Below are 12,487 nucleotides of genomic sequence, written 5' to 3'. Positions count from 1 at the left end.
AGAGTTGTAGGGGCTGGAGGAGGTTACAGAGATAGGGAGGGTTGTAGGGGTCTGGAGGAGGATACAGAGATAGGGAGGGTTGTAGGGGGCTGGAGGAGGTTACAGTGATAGGGAGGGTTGTAGGGGGCTGGAGGAGGTTACAGAGACAGGGGGTTTTTGGGGATGGAGGAGGTTACAGAGATAGGGAGGGTTTTTGGGGTTGGAGGAGGTTACAGAGATAGGGACTGTTGTAGGGGCTGGAGGAGGTTATGGAGATAGAGGTTTGTAGGGGTGTAGGAGGTTACAGAGATAGGGAGGGTTGAAGGGATGGAGGAGGTTACAGAGATAGGGAGGGTTGTAGGGGCTGGAGGAGGTTTCAGTGATAGGGAGGGTTGTAGGGGGCTGGAGGAGGTTACAGAGATAGGGAGGGTTGTAGGGGTTGGAATAGGTCACTGAGGTAGGGAGGGTTGTAGGGGCGGGAGGAGATTATTGAGATAGGGAGGGTTGTAGGGGCTGGAGGAGATTACAGAGATAGGGAGGGTTGTAGGGATTGGAATAGGTCACTGAGGTAGGGAGGGATGTAGGGGCTGGAGGAGATTATTGAGATAGGGAGGGTTGTAGGGGCTGGAGCAGGTTACAGAGATAGGGAGCGTTTTTAGGGGCTGGAGGAGGTTACAGAAATAGGGAGGGTTCTAGGGGTTGAAATAGGTCACTGAGGTAGGGAGGGATGGAGGGGCTGGAGGAGGTTACTGAGATAGGGAGGGATGTAGGGGCTGGAGGAGGTTACAGAAATAGGGAGGGTTCTAGGGGTTGGAATAGGTCACTGAGGTAGGGAGGGATGTAGGGGCTGGAGGATGTTACAGAGATAGTGAGGGTTGTAGGGGCTGGAGGAGGTTACAGAGATAGGGAGGGTTCTAGGGGTTGAAATAGGTCACTGAGGTAGGGAGGGATGGACGGGCTGGAGGAGGTTACTGAGATAGGGAGGGTTGTAGGGGCTGGAGGAGGTTACAGAGATAGGGAGGGTTGTAGGGGCTGGAGGAGGTTACAGAAATAGGGATGGTTCTAGGGGTTGGAATAGGTCACTGAGGTAGGGAGGGATGGAGGGGCTGGAGGAGGTTACAGAGATAGGGAGGGTTGTAGGGGCTGGAGGAGGTTACAGAGACAGGGGCTTTTTGGGGATGGAGGAGGTTACAGAGATAGGGAGGCTTTTTGGGGCTGGAGGAGGTTACAGTGATAGGGACTGTTGTAGGGGCTGGAGGAGGTTACGGAGATAGGGGGGTTGTAGGGGTGGAGGAGGTTACAAAGATAGGGAGGGTTGAAGGGATGGAGGAGGTTACAGAGATAGGGAGGGTTGTAGGGGCTGGAGGAGGTTACAGAGATAGGGAGGGTTGTAGGGGATGGAGGTGGTTACAGAGATAGGGAGGGTTGTAGGGGCTGGAGGAGGTTACAGAGATAGGGAGGGTTGTAGGGGATGGAGGAGGTTACAGAGATAGGGAGGGTTGTAGGGGCTGGAGGAGGTTACAGAGATAGGGAGGGTTGTAGGGGCTGGAGGAGGTTACAGAGATACGGAGGGTTGTAGGGGCTGGAGGTGGTTACACAGATAGGGAGGATTGTAGGGGATGGAGGAGGTTACAGAGATAGGGAGGGTTTTTGGGGCTGGAGGAGGTTACAGAGATAGGGACTGTTGTAGGGGCTGGAGGAGGTTACGGAGATGGGGGTTGTAGGGGATGGAGGAGGTTACAGAGATAGGGTGGGTTGTAGGGGCTGGAGGAGGTTACAGAGATTGGGAGGGTTTTAGGGGCTGGAGGAGGTTACAGATATAGGGTTGTAGGGGGCTGGAGGATGTTACAGGGATAGGGAGGGTTGTAGGGGCTGTAGGAGGTTACAGAGATAGGGAGGGTTGTAGGGGTTGGAATAGGTCACTGAGGTAGGGAGGGATAAGGGGCTGGAGGAGATTATTGAGATAGGGAGGGTTGTAGGGGCTGGAGGAGGTTACAGAGATAGGGAGCGTTGTAGGGGCTGGAGGAGGTTACAGACATAGGGAGGGTTGTAGGTGGTGGAGGTGGTTACAGAAATAGGGAGGGTTCTAGGGGTTGGAATAGGTCACTGAGGTATGGAGGGATGTAGGGGCTGGAGGAGGTTACTGAGATAGGGAGTGTTGTAGGGGCTGGAGGAGGTTACAGAGATAGGGAGGGTTGTAGGGGCTGGAGGAGGTTACAGAAATAGGGAGGGTTCTAGGGGTTGGAATAGGTCACTGAGGTAGGAAGGGATGTAGGGGCTGGAGGATGTTACAGAGATAGGGAGGGTTCTAGGGGTTGGAATAGGTCACTGAGGTAGGGAGGGATGGAGGGGCTGGTGGAGGTTACTGAGATAGGGAGGGTTGTAGGGGCTGGAGGAGGTTACAGAGATAGGGTGGGTTGTAGTGGCTGGAGGAGGTTACAGAAATAGGGAGGGTTGTAGGGGTTGGAATAGGTCACTGAGGTAGGGAGGAATGGAGGGGCTGGAGGAGGTTTCAGAGATAGGGAGGGTTGTAGGGGCTGGAGGAGGTTACAGAGACAGGGGGTTTTTGGGGATGGGGGAGGTTACAGAGATAGGGAGGCTTTTTGGGGTTGGAGGAGGTTACAGAGATAGGGACTGTTGTAGGGGCTGGAGGAGGTTATGGAGATCGGGGGGTTGTAGGGGTGTAGGAGGTTACAGAGATAGGGAGGGTTGAAGGGATGGAGGAGATTACAGAGATAGGGAGGGTTGTAGGGGCTGGAGGAGGTTACAGAGATAGGGAGGGTTGTAGGGGCTGGAGGAGGGTACAGAGATAGGGAGGGTTGTAGGGGGCTGGAGGATGTTACAGTGAGAGGGAGGGTTGTAGGGGGCTGGAGGAGGTTACAAAGATAGGGAGGGTTGTAGGGGTTGGAATCGGTCACTGAGGTAGGGAGGGATGTAGGGGCTGGAGGAGATTATTGAGATAGGGACGGTTGTAGGGGCTGGAGGAGGTTACAGAGATAGGGAGGGTTGTAGGTGTCTGGAGGAGGTTACAGAGATAGGGAGGGTTGTAGGGGGCTGGAGGAGGTTACAGTGATAGGGAGGGTTGTAGGGGGCTGGAGGAGGTTACAGAGATAGGGAGGGTTGTAGGGGTTGGAATAGGTCACTGAGGTAGCCAGGGTTGTAGGGGCGGGAGGAGATTATTGAGATAGGGAGGGTTGTAGGGGCTGGAGGAGGTTACAGAGATAGGGAGGGTTGTAGGGGCTGGAGGAGATTACAGAGATAGGGAGGGTTCTAGGGATTGGAATAGGTCACTGAGGTAGGGAGGGATGTAGGGGCTGGAGGAGGTTACTGAGATAGCGAGGGTTGTAGGGGCTGGAGGAGGTTACAGAGATAGGGAGGGTTGTAGGGGCTGGAGGAGGTTACAGAAATAGGGAGGGTTCTAGGGGTTGGAATAGGTCACTGAGGTAGGGAGGGATGTAGGGGCTGGAGGATGTTACAGAGATAGGGAGGGTTGTAGGGGCTGGAGGAGGTTACAGAAATAGGGAGGGTTCTAGGGGTTGGAATAGGTCACTGAGGTAAGGAGGGATGGAGGGGCTGGAGGAGGTTACTGAGATAGGGAGGGTTGTAGGTGCTGGAGGAGGTTACAGAGATAGGGAGGGTTGTAGGGGCTGGAGGAGGTTACAGAGATAGGGAGGGTTGTAGCAGCTGGAGGAGGTTACAGTGATAGGGAGGGTTGTAGGGGGCTGGAGGAGGTTACAGAGATAGGGAGGGTTGTAGGCGCTGGAGGAGGTTACAGAGATAGGGAGGGTTGTAGTGGGCTGGAGGAGGTTACAGAGATAGGGAGGGTTGTAGGGGTTGGAATAGGTCACTCAGGTAGGGAGGGATGTAGGGGCTGGAGGAGATTATTGAGATAGGGAGGGTTGTAGGTGCTGGAGGAGGTTACAGAGATAGGGAGGGTTGTTGGGGCTGGAGGAGGTTACAGAGATAGGGAGGGTTGTAGGATTCTGGAGGAGGTTACAGAGATAGGGAGGGTTGTAGGGGGCTGGAGGAGGTTACAGTGATAGGGAGGGCTGTAGGGGGCTGGAGGAGGTTTCAGAGATGGGGAGGGTTGTAGGGGCTGGAGGAGGTTACAGAGATAGGGAGGGTTGTAGGGGCTGGAGGAGGTTACAGAGATAGGGAGGGTTGTAGGGGCTGTAGGAGGTTACAGAGATAGGGAGGGTTGTATGGGCTGGAGGAGGTTACAGAGATAGGGAGGGTTGTAGGGGCTGGAGGAGGTTACAGAGATAGGGTTGTAGGGGCTGAAAGAGGTTACAGAGATAGGGAGGGTTGTAGGGGCTGGAGGAGGTTACAGAGATAGGGAGGGTTGTAGGGGCTGGAGGAGGTTACAGAGATAGGGAGGGTTGTAGGGGCTGGAGGAGGTTACAGAGATAGGGAGGGTTGTAGGGACTGGTGGAGGTTACAGAGATAGGGAGTGTTGTAGGGACTGGAGGAGGTTACAGAGATAGGGAGGGTTGTAGGGACTGGAGGAGGTTACAGAGATAGGGAAGGTTGTAGGGGCTGGAAGAGGTTACAGAGATAGGGAGGGTTGTAGGGGCTGGAGGAGGTTACAGAGTTAGGGAAGTTTGTAGGGGCTGGAGGAGGTTACAGAGATAGGGAGGATTGTAGGGGCTGGAGGAGGTTACAGAGTTAGGGAGGGTTGTAGGGGCTGGAGGAGGTTATAGAAACAGTGACAGTTATAGGAGCAGGGAGAAGTTGCAGAGATAGAGTGGGGGTGAGGAGAGATTTGAAAACAAGGGTGAGGATTTTAAAATGGAGGCACTGCTGGACTGGTAGCCAGTGTGGGTCAGCGAGCAACACGCTGGCGATGGGTCAATGGGACTTGGTGCAAGTTAGGCTGGGGGAGATGGCGGGAAAGCAGAGTATTTAGGATGGGCTCGAGTTTGATGATGTTTTACTGACTGTAATAGAATTGGGGCTACCTAGGCTGATGTTATTGGTGGATTATGCACTAAACGTTTTTATTCATCCTCTGCCGGCAAGTGTCTAATGAGTGGCTAATGCAGGGCAGGGATCATAAAATGGTGCTTGGAGGCCATTGGGCCCATCGTGCTTGTCAGCTCAGTGGCCTCCTGGGTAGGGTTCTCACCTGGGAGCCAGAAGGGCGAGTGCTCAAGCCCCAACTCCAGAGACTCACGCCCCAGAATCCAGGTCAACACTTCCTCAGTATGGAGGGAGCGCTCCACTGTCAGAGGGTCAGCACTGAGGGAGCACTGCACTGTCGGAGGGTCAGTACTGAGGGAGTGCTGCACTGTCGGAGGATCAGTACTGAGGGAGCACTGCACTGTCGCAGGGTCAGTAATGAGGGAGTGCTGCACTGTCGGAGAGTCAGAACTGAGGGAGTGCTGCACTGTTGGAGGGTCAGTACTGAGGGAGTGCTGCACTGTCGGAGGGTCAGTACTGAGGGAGTGCTGCACTGTTGGAGGGTCAGTAATGAGGGAGTGCTGCACTGTCGGATGGTCAGAACTGAGGGAGTGCTGCACTGTCGGAGGGTCAGTGCTGAGGGAGTGCTGCACTGTCGGAGGGTCAGTACTGAGGGAGCGCTGCACTGTCGGAGGGTCAGTACTGAGGGAGCGCTGCACTGTCGGAGGGTCAGTACTGAGGGAGTGCTGCACTGTCGGAGGGTCAGTACTGAGGGAGCGTTGCACTGTCAGAGGGTCAGTACTGAGGAGTGCTGCACTGTCGGAGGGTCAGTACTGAGGGAGTGTTGCACTGTCGAAGGATCAGTACTGAGGGAGTGCTGCACTGTCGGAGGGTCGGTACTGAGGGAGTGCTGCACTGTCGGAGGGTCAGCACTGAGGAGTGCTGCACTGTCGGAGGGTCAGTACTGAGGGTGCGCTGCACTGTCACGGTCAGTACTGAGGTAGTGCTGTACTGTTGGAGGGTCAATACGGAAGGAATGCTGCACTGTCAGAGGGTCAATACTGAGGGAGTGCTGCACTGTCAGAGGGTCAGTACTGAGGGAGTGCTGCACTGTCAGAGGGTCAGTACTGAGGGACTGCTGCACTGTCAGAGGGTCAGTACTGAGGGAGTGCTGCTCTGTCAGAGGGTCAGTACTGAGGGAGTGCTGCACTGTCAGAGGGTCAGTACTGAGGGAGTGCTGCAATGTCACGGTCAGTACCGAGGTAGTGCTGCACTGTCGGAGGGTCAGTACTGAGGTAGTGCTGCACTGTCAGAGAGTCAGTACTGAGGGAGTGCTGCACTGTCGGAGGGTCAGTAATGAGGGAGCACTGCACTGTCGCAGGGTCAGTAATGAGGGAGTGCTGCACTGTTGGAGAGTCAGAACTGAGGGAGTGCTGCACTGTTGGAGGGTCAGTACTGAGGGAGTGCTGCACTGTCGGAGGGTCAGTACTGAGGGAGTGCTGCACTGTCACAGGGTCAGTAATGAGGGAGCGCTGCACTGTCGGATGGTTAGAACTGAGGGAGTGCTGCACTGTCGGAGGGTCAGTACTGAGGGAGTGCTGCACTGTCGGAGGGTCAGTACTAAGGGAGTGCTGCACTGTCGGAGGGTCAGTACTGAGGGAGCGTTGCACTGTCAGAGGGTCAGTACTGAGGAGTGCTGCACTGTCGGAGGGTCAGTACTGAGGGAGTGTTGCACTGTCGAAGGATCAGTACTGAGGGAGTGCTGCACTGTCGGAGGGTCCGTACTGAGGGAGTGCTGCACTGTTGGAGGGTCAGCACTGAGGAGTGCTGCACTGTCGGAGGGTCAGTACTGAGGGTGCGCTGCACTGTCACGGTCAGTACTGAGGTAGTGCTGTACTGTTGGAGGGTCAATACGGAAGGAATGCTGCACTGTCGGAGGGTCAATACTGAGGGAGTGCTGCACTGTCACGGTCAGTACTGAGGTAGTGCTATACTGTTGGAGGGTCAATACGGAAGGAATGCTGCACTGTCGGAGGGTCAATACTGAGGGAGTGCTGCACTGTCGGAGGGTCAATACTGAGGGAGTGCTGCACTGTCAGAGGGTCAGTACTGAGGGAGTGCTGCACTGTCGGAGGGACGGTACTGAAGGAGCGCTGCACTGTCAGAGGGTCAGTACTGAGGGAGTGCTGCACTGTCGGAGGGTCAATACTGAGGGAGTGCTGCACTGTCGGAGGGTCAATACTGAGGGAGTGCTGCACTGTCAGAGGTTCAATACTGAGGGAGCGCTGCACTGTCGGAGGGTCAGTACTGAGGGAACACTGCACTGTTACGGTCAGTACTGAGGGAGTGCTGCACTGTCAGAGGGTCAGCACTGAGGGAGCACTGCACTGTCGCAGGGTCAGTACTGAGTAAGTGCTGCACTGTTGGGGGGTCTGCATTGAGGGAGCGCTGCACTGTCAGAAGGTCAGCACTGAGCGAGTGCTGCACTGTTGGAGACGTTTTTCAGGTGTGACGTTAGACCACCGCCTCATTTGTTTTCTCTGGTGGATATAATCGATCCCACGGCCGCTATTTGGAAGAAGAGCAGGGGGGGAAGAGTCCTCCCCAGTGTCCTGGGACCAACATTTATTCCTCAACCAACACCACTGATCGAAACCGATGTTCTTGGTCATTATCACGTTGCTCTTTGTGGAAGCTTGCTGTGCACAAGACGGGGTCTCATTACAACAGGGATGACATTTCAGGAATTAATTTGATTGGCTGCAATGTTCTTTGGGATGTCCTTCAGCTGTGAAAAGCGCTAGAGAAATGCAAGACCTTCTATGGCTCCAAGAGTGAGAGCTGGGTATATCTGCTCTCGACCGGGATCACTGTGCCTAATGGTTGTACCACTGACTAATTACCTAACCTGTAACTAATTACTTCATCTGCTTGAAGGGGAAAAATTTGCAGGGCTGTGGGGGAAAGAGCAGGGGGATAGAGAGTTGGACTAATTGGGTAGATCCTTCAAAGAGCCAGCACAGGCACAATGGGCCGAATGGCCTCCTCCTGTGCTATAATTCTGATAGGAAATTCTGACAGGAAGCCAATGGATTAAACAGATAAACGGGAAGGTGAAACACGGCGAGACCCAGTGGTTAGTCGACAGACACTTAGTGAATTTAACATTCTCTCTCCTTGCTAAACGTTTAATTCTGGCTGTACATCGATTGCTCACTAAATCCTTACCTGTTGCTAAGAGGCGAGTGACGGACGTGTGAAGCCAGAGGCGGGATCCCTCAACTCTTAAACCCCTCCCCAGGACTGCAATGGTTAGCCGGTGGGGGGGGGAATTAATTTCTGGTCTGTTGAGTTGTAATCCGATTGGGTGTCAGGCTTAATGTGAGAGAACATCAGGCTGTCAGGGAAGAGGGATGATGTTGAGGAGAGCAGGTCTTTGATGGTGCGTGTGTGTATGTGTGTAAGGGAGAGACAGGCTGTTGCTGAGAGTTCGGTACAGGCAGCACCAGTGCAGCCCTGAATGATCGAGAACGTCTCTCTCTGCCGGAGTGAGACTCTCCGCTATGCGGACGTTGCAGGGAAGGAAGAGCGGAGGGAGACTCTCGAGGAGGAACTCGGTGCCGGGCCAGAGCGGAAGTGAGTGTGCCACCCAATTTTCGACGCCAAATTATCAAGGGGAGGAAGCAGGAATGGAACGCCAGTGGCGAAAAGTTGGTGACGCAGGTCGATAGAGACATTTAAAAGAGCAATAAAGCACTTGGTTTCATTTCCAGAGGGTGAGCATTGAAAAACACGGGTCTTGTTCAACCTGTACCAAGCGATGGGAGCATCGGGCACAGTTCTGGGCTCCGCGTTATTAAAAAAAAAAGGACATAGAGGCACCGGGAGAAGATGCAAAACAAAAAAAGATTCACAGGGATGATACCAGATCTGAGAGGCTGTAACCATCAGGAAAGACTGAACAGGCTGGGGCTCTGTTCTCTAGAAAAGAGAAGGCTGAGGCGGGAGGGGGAGGGTGACCTGATCGAGGTCTTTGAAATGATGAAAGGGTTTCGATCGGATCGACGTAGAGAAGATGCGGAGGGAGACCAGAACTGGGCAGTGGGGATAGGGGGGTGGGTAGTGGTTATCCATATACGAGATCGTCATTAATAAATCCAATGGGGAATTCAGGAGAATTTACCCAGAGAGTGGGGAGAAGGCGGAACTCGCTCCCACAGGAGGTGAATAGCATTTAGGGGAAAGAGGGTGGATGGGGTGCAATGGTAGTGGGATTAACCCGATCGCTCTTCAAAAGTGCTAGCACGGACTCGATGGGCTGAGCGGACCCCTCCATTGCTGCACAGTTTGGCGAACGGAAGCAAAAGGTTTCTACCGAGATTTCTTTCCCTATCCAAGCTGGTTGGGTTCAGTCCTGTCACGACGTTATTTGTACCGCCCTGTGGTAACCCACTCCCTCTCGAAGGTGCCGCACTGCCTCTCTCACGGGGTGGGGAACCAGCACGGAGCCGGGAAACGGCTGCTGGTGCCCTCCTGCCACACCTGGTGAAGCCTGGCACCTTCACGGTCAGCGATTGGAGCTGTCAATGGTTGGGCGTTGATATCGTGACACCTTCCCCACCACCATCGGGGTTTTCCCTCGCGTAAACAAGGAGAAACTGTTTCCAGCGGCAGGAGGGTCGGTAACCAGAGGCACACAGATTGAAGAGAATCAGGGAAAAGAACCAGAGGGGGAGATGAGGAGAATTTGTTTTTTTTGACACAGCGAGTTGTTGTGATCTGGAAGGCGCTGCCTGAAAGGGCGGTGGAAGCAGATTCAATAGGAACTTTCCAAAGGGGGGGAATTGGATAAATACTGGAAGGGGGAATATTTGCAGGGATATGGGGGGAAAGAGCGACGTGGGGGAAGGGACTAATTGGATAGATCTTTCAGAGAGCCAGCAAAGGCACAATGGGCTGAATGGCCTCTTCCTGTGTTGTAAGGTTTTATGATTCACTTCTTTCTGCCCACGCACTGGATTGTGCACCCTCCACAGTCACTGACTAGCACTCTGGCTTGTTTTTGTCACTGTTTTATTCTGGTTCTTTGTCATATCCGCCTCTCTCTCCCGCTCTTCTCTTTTCCCTCTCCTCTCCCGCTCTCCCACTCCCCTGGTCTCCCTCTCCTCCTCTCCCACTCCTGGTCTCCCTCTCCTCCTCTCCCGCTCTCCCACTCTCCTGGTCTCCCTCTCCTCCTCTCCCACTCCTGGTCTCCCTCTCCTCCTCTCCCGCTCTCCCACTCCCCTGGTCTCCCTCTCCTTTCCTCCCGCTCTCCTACTCCGCTCGGTCTCTCTCTCCTTCTCTCCCACTCCCCCCAGCCTCTCTCTCCTTTCCTGTTCTCCCACTTTCCCCGGTCTCTCTCTCCTTTCCTGCTCTCCCTCTTTCCCCAGTCTCTCTCTCCTTCCCTCCTGCTCTCCCACTTCCCAGTCTCTCTCACTTTCTCTCCCAATCCCCAGTCTCCCTCCCTTTCTGTCCTGCTCACCCACTCTCCAGTCTTTCTCTCCTTCCCTCCCACTGTCCCACTCCGCCGGTCTCCCTCTCCTTCTCTCCCGCTCTCCCACTCTCTCTGGTCTCTCTCCCCTTCCCTCCCACGCCGCCAGTCTCTCTCTCCGGCTCTCCCATTCTCCCTGGTCTCTCTCTCCTTCCCACCCACTCTCTTCAGTCTCTCTCTCCTCTCCCGCTCTTCCATTCTTCCCGGTTTCTCTCTCCTTCTCTTCTGCTCTCCCACACCCCCGGTCCCACCGTCTCTCCCGCTCTCCCACACCCCCGGTCCCTCCTTCTCTCCCGCTCTCCCACACCCCCAGTCCCTCCTCTCCCGCTCTCCCACACCCCCGGTCCCTCCATCTCTCCCGCTCTCCCACACCCCAGGTCCCTCCTTCTCTCCCGCTCTCCCACACCCCCGGTCCCTCCTTCTCTCCCGCTCTCCCACACCCCCGGTCCCTCCTTCTCTCCCGCTCTCCCACACCCCCGGTCCCTCCTTCTCTCCCGCTCTCCCACACCCCCGGTCCCTCCTTCTCTCCCGCTCTCCCACACCCCCGGTCCCTCCTTCTCTCCCGCTCTCCCACACCCCCAGTCCCTCCTTCTCCTTCTCTCCCGCTCTCCCACACCCCTGGTCCCGCCTTCTCTCCCGCTCTCCCACACCCCCGGTCCCTCCTTCTCTCCCGCTCTCCCACACCCCCGGTCCCTCTTTCTCTCCCGCTCTCCCACACCCCCGGTCCCTCCTTCTCTCCCGCTCTCCCACACCCCAGGTCCCTCCTTCTCTCCTGCTCTCCCACACCCCGGGTCTCTCCTTCTCTCCCGCTCTTCCATTCTCCCCGGTCTCTCTCTCCCGCTCTCCCACTCCCCAGTTAGGGGAGGCGATGGTGTAGTGGTATTGTTGCTGGACTAGTAAACCAGAGACCCAGGGTAATGTTCTGGGGGCCCGGGTTCGAATGGTAGTGGGTTCAGATGGTGGAATTTGAATTCAGTAAAAAGTCTAATGATGACCATGAAACCATTGTGGATTGTTGTAAAAACCCATCTGGTTCACTGATGCCCTTTAAGGAAGGGAAATCTGCCGGCCTTACCCGGTCTGGCCTACATGTGACTCCAGACCCACAGCCATGTGGTTGACTCCTAAATGCCCTCTGAAATGGCTGAGCAAGACACTCAGTTGTATCAAATCCGCTACAAAGTCTCGAAAAAGGAATGAAACCGAATGGATTACCCGGCATCAACATAGGCACCGGAAACGACAACGGCAATCTCAGCCCTGTCCACCCTAAGTCCTCCTTACTAACACCTGGAGGAGCCATATATAAATACTGTGGCTACAAGAGCAGGCCAGGGGCTGGGAATCCTGTGGTGAGTAACTCACCTCCTGACTCCCCAAAGTCTGTCCACCATCTACAAGGCACAAGTCAGGAGTGTGATGGAATACTCCCCACTTGCCCTGGATGAGTGCAGCTCCCACAACACTCAAGAAGCTCGACACCATCCAGGACAAAGCAGCCCCGCTTGATTAGCACCCCATCCACAAACATTCACTCCCCCCACCACCGACGCACAGTAGCAGCAGTGTGTGTACCATCTACAAGATGCACTGCAGCAATTCATCCTTCGACAGCACCTTCCAAACCCACGACCACCACCATCTAGAAGGACAAGGGTGGCAGACACATGGGGAACACCACCACCTGGAAGTTCCCCTCCAAGCCACTCACCATCCTGACTTGGAAATATATCGGCCGTTCCTTCACTGCCGCTGGGTCAAAATCCTGGAACTCCCTAACAGCACTGTGGGTGTACCTACACCACATGGACTGCAGCAGTTCAAGAAGGCAGCTCACCACCCTCCTTCTCAAGGGACAATTAAAGATGGGCAATAAATTCTGGCCCAGCCAACGAAGCCCACATCCCATGAATGAATTTTTTAAAAAGTCTCTCTCTCCTTCTCTCCTGCTCTCTCATTCCCCAAGGTCTCTCTCTCTCCTTCTCTCCCACTCCCCCGGTCTCCCTCTCCGTCTCTCCCACTCCTACTCACCCCGTCTCCCGCTCTCTCTCTCTCTCCCTTTCCCTTTCTTCCATCCCC

Source organism: Cetorhinus maximus, unplaced genomic scaffold (genome assembly GCF_964194155.1).
Source record: "Cetorhinus maximus unplaced genomic scaffold, sCetMax3.hap1.1 HAP1_SCAFFOLD_530, whole genome shotgun sequence".
Classification (NCBI taxonomy): domain Eukaryota; kingdom Metazoa; phylum Chordata; class Chondrichthyes; order Lamniformes; family Cetorhinidae; genus Cetorhinus; species Cetorhinus maximus.
Note: the sequence above shows the minus strand (reverse complement) of the source record.